The 8,771-nt window shown below is 44.9% G+C and overlaps 1 non-coding gene across 1 annotated transcript; it reads right to left on the reverse strand.

Moving 5' to 3' along the window:
* Window positions 1-8,384: 8,384 nt before the first annotated feature.
* On the reverse strand, window positions 8,385-8,475 carry trnay-gua (transfer RNA tyrosine (anticodon GUA)). Its single transcript is given in 2 exon segments — window positions 8,385-8,420; window positions 8,439-8,475. It is a non-coding gene; the product is annotated as a tRNA-Tyr (tRNA).
* Between the last annotated feature and the right edge of the window lie 296 nt (window positions 8,476-8,771).

Below are 8,771 nucleotides of genomic sequence, written 5' to 3' on the forward strand. Positions count from 1 at the left end.
TGTATCTGAAAGACTGCCATTTATTTTAACCCGAGCCACTGGTGAATCATAGATGGATTTAAGACATCCTATAACTGTATCATTGAAGCCAAAGCGTTGTAGCACCAAGTATAAAAATTCCCACCGCACGGAATCGAAGGCTTTTTCTGCATCGAAGCTGATTGCTAAAGATTTAATATTACGTCGGTTAATAATATCTATCAAATGTATTGCTCGTCTGACATTATCTTGGGTGCGTCTGTTCTTAATAAATCCCGTCTGGTCAGTATCGATCAGGTCGGGATAATCCTTTCCAGCCTACTGACGATAATTGAGGTGAAAATTTTATAGTCGGCATTTAACACAGAAATAGGTCTATACGAGCTGCACATCAACTTATCTTTTCCTGGTTTCGGAATCACCGATATTATAGCTTGTTTCCAAGATGGTGGGGTCTCGCCCCCTTTTAGCACGTAATTAAAACAATTTAATAACAATGGGGTCAAAGGGTCCCTAAAAACCTTGTACCACTCCGTAGGTAGTCCGTCTCCCCCAGCCGCTTTGTTTGATTTCAGGTTAGAAATAGTCTTATTAAGCTCTGCTATTGTTATATCTGCAGTTATCTGTTTGTTTTGTATTATGCCAATTGATGGCAAATCTAGGGAGTCCAAAAAATACTTAACTGTTGCGGGGTCTGCTAATTTGGGTTGGGAGTATAGGTTCCTGTAGTATGTTTCAAATGACTTATGTATTTCTTCGGGCTTAGAGCATAACTGATTGGTGACTGGATCTTTTACTTTATAAATAGCTCTTTCAGATTGTTGTTTTCTTAGCCTCCAGGCTAATATTTTTTTCGCACGGGGCCCATTTTCATAATAACTTTGTTTGATACGCTTCAGTTTATATTCCTCCTGATCGTTGAGTTTCTTATTTATTTCTGATTTTACAAGAGATATTTGTTCCAGTAGGGCAGGGTCATTAGTCTCTATATGTTTCTGCTCGAGTAAGTCTAAATTATTAGTCAAGTCATTCAGCCGTTTAAGTTTTTCTTTTTTCTTTTGGGACGACCACATTATAATTTTACCACGCAATACTGCTTTTGCAGCATCCCATAATATACTTGGAGATACCTCTGTGTTACTGTTATGTTCTATGTAATCCTTAGTTTCCTTTTTAATGAATTCCTCAAATTGGTTATCATTTAGCAAGGAGGTATTAAGCCTCCAAATTGTATTCCTGTGCGGGACATCCAAATGTAATTTCAGATATACTCCTGAGTGGTCCGATATATCTCTAACACCAATGTTACAGTCCAGAACTCTGTGTCTGTCTGTTTCAAACATGAAAAACTAGTCGATCCTAGAATAGACTGATTTGGGGTGGGAGTAAAAGGTAAATTGTTTAAGGAGTGGGTGAATGTCCCTCCATACATCTATTATGTTAAACCCTTTAATCATTTTCTTAATATACGATGATTCAGAGTTCATTTTCTTCGTTGGATTTGTAGAGTCTAAGGTGGGGTGCAACTGTACGTTCCAGTCCCCCCCACAAATCAAGACACCGGAAACCTCTGTGGCTATCAAATCAAATATTCTATTAACTAATGTCCTGTCTCGTCCCGGGGGTCTATAAACATTAAGTAATGTTACTTCTTTAGAGTCCAGTAATCCCCTCACTAAGACAAAGCGACCTTCCTTGTCCGCGATCTGTTTGGAAAGCTGGAAATTTACTTGATTTGCAATAAGTATCTTTTTTATTTTAGATACTGTATTAATCCCAGAGGGAAATTCGTTACGGCTGCTGCACAAGCAGTGTCATACAATGACTAGCAAGGCGCGCCACAGGCTAGGGTGAAGTGTCTTGCCCAAGAACACACAACAGTGACTAGGGAGGAGTTGGGACCACTTGCGTAGGAGGAAAAGAACGTATTTTTAAAACCCATTTTTTTACATTTCTCATGTTCTGTTTTTACCAAATGAGCTTCCTATGTTGATGTTCCCTTTTCATCTTTGCTATAAGTTTCCTTCTTTTAGTGAAATTCTGTAACCCATTAACATTAAGTGTTATGATTCTGTATTCTTGCTGGGGCATTTAACAATAAGTATAAGCCCCTCCTTCTCATACACCCACAGTGACCTTAACGCTTGAACATGAACAGTTATAGTGATAGAAAACATATAACTTAAAACATAGGAAAAAAATAAATGAAAGAAAAACAGGCTTCCATAACTAAAGTTCCTCATGATAAGGGTTTTAGTTGGGGAGGGAAACCTTCACTGTATAAAGGGCCTCTCCAGTGCCAACTGAGATAACTCAAGAATGAGTATCGAAGCAGTGCACGTCCGGAATAAGTTAAACAAGCTCCCAGTCCGACGGTCAAGTATATTGATCCATTTACAGAGATTGAAGCAGTCCCCCCGATTAACACTGGTACAAGGTATGAAACGTAAATGAACACAGTGTACCCTTTGGATCTAGACCAGTCGTGTAATCATACACTGGTTTAAGTCACTGTGTTGGCAGGTTCTTAACCGTGGGATGATAAGTTGTTGTAGGGGTGGTACTCATTTGTGGGGGTGTCTCTGCAGTGTCACGGCGAAAATCAGTAAGTTTTTTTCCGTGCCCTCTCTCCATGTGTTCTTGATTTTGTTGTTTGCCAACCACCGTCTCCCATGATAACCTATTCAGTGTCTCCATCGGTGTCGCCGCGGGGGGTCCCGTCCTCAGTATGTCATCTGGTGCGAGCCTCTCTTTCTCAAGTCTTCCATGGCCTCCGGTGCGTTGTTGTAAGTGACGGGACCATCAGAAAGAACATCTAAGTTTTTGCTGGTGGTGGGGTCTGAAAGCGGAGGCCTTTTTCCTTTAAAAGCTTTTCTGATAGAGGCTAGGCTCTCCTCTTTTTTTTGGGTCTCTGCAGGTAATCATGGTCAAAATATAGCCTCTGCTGATTGAGGCGGATGTCGCCTTTTTTCCATGCGGAGCGAAGCACCAGCTCCTTGATTCTATATTCCAGGAAATGTATCACCACCGATCGGGGGTTGGCGTTCTGTGGCGGCTTAGGGCCCAGTGCACGGTGACAGCGTTGTATGCTAAGATCAATGTCCCGAAGCGGCAGCTCAACTTTGATAAGACTTTCAATAAATTCTTGCAGGTTGTTACCTTCTGCATCCTCGGGGATACCGTATATACGTACATTATTCCTGCGTGAGCGTGACTCTAAGTCAGTCAGTTTGGCTTGGAGTCGATCATGATTGTGTAGAGTTTGGGATAGCACCTCTTTCACCGCAGCGGTCCACTCTTTCATCTCTGAAACACGCTGTGTCGCCTCATCAGCTCTGTCCCTGGTTTCTTTTAAGTCGGCCACAATTCCGTTCAGTTTTCCGTTGACGTCCTCTCTCAAACTAACCAGGTCATTCTTCAGATCTCTGGAGAAGCTTTCACGAAAGCAGCCTAGTTCCATCTTCATGTCCGAGCGGATAGCTAGTATTTCTTTGTGGATAGCCCTGATGCTAGCTTGCAGGCTGTCCATGACCCCGTGTTCATCAGTCACGTCTCCGTTGCTCTTTCCCGTCGGGTTATCTTCCCCTTTCTCTTGAGTCTGGGTTGGTTTGCCTTTAGTCTTTCGAGTCTTGTCCCCTGACATCATAGTATATACGATTTCAAACGCTTGAAACACCTCAAATTTAGGGGATTTCGTAAGTCGGATTATTGTTTAAAATAATGACATCGGGGACTGTTGGCCCTCGGAGAGTTTCGCATTATCGAATCTGGCCCTCCCCGAAAAAAAGTTTGGCCACCCCTGCTGTAACCTCTGGGACTTGATCTGCTGGGTGGGAGTCCACTACATTATCCATCCATCCTCATCCATCCAGCTTAATAATCCCGAAGGAAATTCTTGTGCCAGAGGTATCAAGTTACATTAAATGCAGTTAAGTACAGAGTATAAGAGTATAAGTGTCACTATAATCCAAAATAAGAGTACAGTACGCAGTATGAGCACAATATATGATACATGGATACAATATGGAGATATAAGGTGCTAAGTAAACATAAATATAGACCAGTGGAGGGAATGACAGTGATGCCTGACATGATTATCTAGCACTTCTCCCTACAGAAAGGGGAGGAGTTATACAGTCTGATGGCCACTGGCAGGAAGGACCTCCTGTGGCGTTCTGTGCTGCTCCTCGGTAGTCTCAGTCTACCGCTGAATGTGCTCCTGTAGGACAGCATGTGTCGTGCAGGGGGTGAGACGTGTTGTTACGAATACTGAGGAGTTTCCTCAGTATCCTCCTCTCTGTCACCTCCACCACAGACTCCAGCTCCACTCCCAGTACCGAGCCAGCCTTCCTAATGAGCTTGTTGAGTCTGTTGGTGTCGGCCGTCTTCATCCTGCTGCCCCAGCACACTACAGCGTAGAAGATGACGCTGGAGACCACCGAGTGGTAAAACATCTGCAGCATGGTCTGGCAGACGTTAAAGGACCTGAGTCTCCTCAGTAGATACAGGCGACTCTGTCCCTTCCTGTATATTGCCTCTGCGTTTGTGGACCAGTCCAGTTTGTGGTCAATGTGGACACCCAGGTATTTGTAGCTGTCCACAATGTCCACGTTGGTACCCTTGATGCTGACCGGGTTTGGGAGTGTCTGGTGCTTCCTGAAGTCCACCACCAGCTCTCTTGTCTTTGTGACATTCAGCTGCAGGTGGTTCTGTCCGCACCACTCCACAAAGCTGTCCACCACACTCATATACTCCGCCTCCCGACCTCTGCTGGTACAGCCCACAATGGCAGAGTCATCCGAGAACTTCTGCAGGTGGCAGGACAGTGAGCAGTGTCTGAAGTCCGATGTATAGAGTGTGAACAGGAATGGAGACAGTACCGTGCCCTGGGGTGCCCCCGTGCTGCTCACTATCGTGTCCGAGACGGTGTTCCTCAGCCTCACAAATTGTGGTCGACCTGTAAGATAGTTAGTGATCCAGGTGACCAGTGGGGTCTCTACCTGCATGTCCAGGAGCTTCCTATTCAAAGGGCAGGCTGCACGGTGTTAAACGCACTGGAAAAATCAAAGAACATGATTCTAACAGTGTTACCTGCCTCCTCCAAGTAGGTGTGTGCTCTGTGCAGCAGGTAGATGATGGCGTCCTCCACTCCAATACGGGGCTGGTAAGCAAACTGCAGGGGGTCCAGCGATGGTTCCACAACAGCACGCAGGTGTTTCAGGACCAGCCTCTCCAGAGACTTCATCCACATGTGAAGTCAGAGCAACTGGTCTGTAGTCGCTGTGTGTGCTTGGATGTTGGTCTTGGGCACAGGAACAAGGCATGTTGTCTTCCACAGGGCAGGGACAGTCATCAGGCTCAGACTCAGGGAGAAGATGTGCTGGAAGACCCCACACAGCTGTGTGGCGCAGTCCCTGAGTACTCTGGGGCTGAGTCCATCCGGTCCTGCAGCTTTTCCCGGTCGTAGGCGACTGAACTCCCTCCTCCACATCCTCTGTGGTGATGGTAACTGTGGACACAGAAGAGCAGAGAGAGAGATCTGATGGGGGGGGGGGGGGGGTTGTTAATGGAAGGTGGGGTAAGGGGGGCAGGGTGATGTTATTGATGGGGAGGTGAAACTGGTTAGTATGGTTAGGGGGAGGGGGGGGGGGAGGAGGAGGAGGTACATTGTTGTTATAGACAGGTGTTAATGGTGCATCACAGGGAGGGGGAGGGTGGTCAGGGAGTGGACTATCAAACCTGTTGAAAAACAGGTTCAGCTGGTTGGCCTCCTGCAGATCTCCATCCATCAGCTGGTCAGAGATCCTATTGTGGCCGGTGATGGTTCGCATGCCACTCCATACCTCCCTCAAGTTGTTCAGGGCAAGTTGGCTCTCCAGCTTCCTCCTGTAGCTCTCCTTGCCCTCTCCAATCTTCTCCCTCACCTCTGCCTGGGCCCTCCTCATCTCCTCTCTGTCTCCACTCAAGAAGGCTGTCTTCTTTCTGTTGAGTGATGCCTTGATGTCCTTTGTCACCCATGGTTTATTGTTTGGAAAGCAGCGTATTGACCTGGTGGGGATTAGAGATCTGTGCAAAAATTAACATATTCTGTGATACAGTCTGTGAGTGTGTCTACATCCTCACCGTGGGTGTCACAGAACACATCCCAGTCAGTCACCTCAAAACATCCCTGCAGGGTCTCCAGGGCTTCCGGTGTCCACCTCCGTACAGTTTGGTGGTCACCGGCTGCCGCTGTACTGCTGGTATATACTGGGGTTTGAGATGGACTAGGCTATGGTCTGATCTGCCCAAGGGAGGGAGAGCTATGGAGCTGTATGCCTCTTTAACATTAGCATACAGTAAATCTAGAGTTTTATTTTCTCTTGTTTTACAGTCCACAAACTGCTTGAAAGTGGGCAGAGTTGATTTCAGATTAACATGGTTAAAATCGCCAGAAATCGCTATGAAGGCATTAGGGTGCTGGGTCTGAAGCCTCGCGGTCACAGAGCTGATGACGTCAGTAGCCCGCGACGCCTCAGCCGAGGGAGCAATGTAAACAACGAGTACAATGGCGTGAGAGAACTCTCTGGGCAAATAATATGGACGTAGACTCACCGAACTAAATCAACCTTATGATGATACTCTAACTTATAGACCAGCACCTGCAGTGGTGTTTGTTGCAGCCTGTGGGGTCACCATAGAAACAAAGCTATTTTATTTTGCTTAGAGAGCACTTGAGAGCACTCCCTAATACTTGTTCTTGTTTTCCTGAATAATGAGCAGGAAACACCAGCATGGACAGCAGAGGATTCCATGTTATAACTGGATCATCCAGCACAAGCAGCAGGATTCAGCACCACAGCCTCCTTCATGGCCTTCAGTCCATTAATGACTACAGATGGACCAATGAACAGACTGTGGACTTCTCCATAGACCTTAACCTGTGTAGAAAGGACCCCCGGATAACTGTTGAAACAAAAGGTTCCACTGAGATTTGAACTCAGATCACTGGATTCAGAGTCTTTTTTTTAATCTTTTATTTATTAAAATATTCATTTAAATATTTACAGAAAACAAAAAACAAATACAATAATTTATCGGTGTCCTAAGAGGATACCTCAAAACCCCATTTTAGTAACACCCAGGTGAAAATATTTTCAGAAACAAAAATACACGATTTCATTCTCTATGTAAAATAAATTGTGCCCCTCCAAAATCTTTGCCCGAAGGCGTGCTCCCCTACCCACCAGTGCTCTTACATATTGTTTTAGTGTCAATGTGAAAAAATCCCAGGTGTTCAGTTTCCGGTTTTCCTTCAGTTTTGTGTTTCTTGTGATGTATATTGCATGTTTTGCTGGATTCAGAGTCCAGAGTGCTAACCATTACACCATGGAACCTCCTCTGTGAGTAAACCTGACTGGAAGAGAACCAGAGACCTGTCTTGTCCAGATGGTCTGTCTTTCCAGAAATGGAGTCTGTCAGTTGTTAAAATGAGTGAGCTGATGTCCAGGTGTAGAACAAAGGAGCTCCTGCTAGCAGTGGTGCAGTTTGTACCTACCAGCTTCAAATGAAGACAGAAGTGTCCTCTGATGACTCACACAGCACTACAGTAGATCATTAATCATCAATCAGCGCTCATGCTAACAGCTCAATGAACTTACTGCAGATCTGTTCTTTGACAGTGATGTGTCCAGGATTACACCATCTATCATTAACAAACAATACCAGCCCCCCTCCTTTCCTCTGACCGCACTCCACTGTCCTGTCTGTCCTCGCCAACTGAAATCCATTTAGCGCAACGTTAGAGTCCAGTGTTAGCACCGTTAGCCAAGTTTCAGTAAACAACAGCATGCACTACTACGTTTTTTAAACAAAGATCTACAGCAGGGGTCTCAAACTCAACTTACCCGGGGGGGGGGGGGGGGATGGGGGTCGAGGCTGGGTGAGGCTGGGCCGCATCAAGTATTCCACAAAAAAGCATTCAAATATTCCAAAATACAACTGGTCCGATCTTCTCAATCTTCCAGGTCAGAATAGGGATGCAAATTATCGAGGAATTCATTAATCGTAAATTGATATGCAGCGATTTTCCCTCAGTTTCACTAAGATTAAAAGCTCCTTAAGGAAACAGGCTGGTTTTTGTAGGTGATTTTGTGTTTACAGACGCAGAGCTAGCAAATTTTAAAAAGGCTCTATCGACTTGCTAAAGGTAAGATTTGACCAGTCAAGGATTGGAATGACTACATAACACATCCTTCATTACATAAACGTGTTGTAAACACATGTATTGAACAAATGCACTTCAGATAAAAATCAAATCAGATAAAAATCATTGTGACATATATGTCACATCGGCCCTTTAGCCAAAAAAATCGGTGAAAAAATGATGTGACATTATGATGAAACTCTTGAGGGTTAAAAGTCTCTCCTTCGAGCCGGATTTGAACCAGCGACCTAAGGATTTCAGTTTTATTGTCTCACTACAGTCCTCCGCTCTACCAACTGAGCTATCGAAGGGTGGGCTGAGAAAGAAATGCCCGAGCACAGCCGAGCGTTCATAGTTGACTCAAACACAGGTCATCTGTGCTTGATTTGAAAGTCAGGAATGTGGATTGGATTTGTGAATAGAATAGAATATATACTTTGAGGCAAGGCGTCTGGACTTGTAGAGTTTTCTTGAAGACGTTTCGCTGCTCATCCAAGCAGCTTCATCAGTTCTAACTGTTTCGTGGGAAACATGGTTTATATGTGGTTGCAGACCTCAGTGGGTGGGTCTGGGTCAAACTTAAAAACAATAGCACTAAATGTTTCCA

This window comes from Parambassis ranga, unplaced genomic scaffold (assembly GCF_900634625.1).
Source record: "Parambassis ranga unplaced genomic scaffold, fParRan2.1 scaffold_237_arrow_ctg1, whole genome shotgun sequence".
Taxonomy (NCBI): Eukaryota; Metazoa; Chordata; class Actinopteri; family Ambassidae; genus Parambassis; species Parambassis ranga.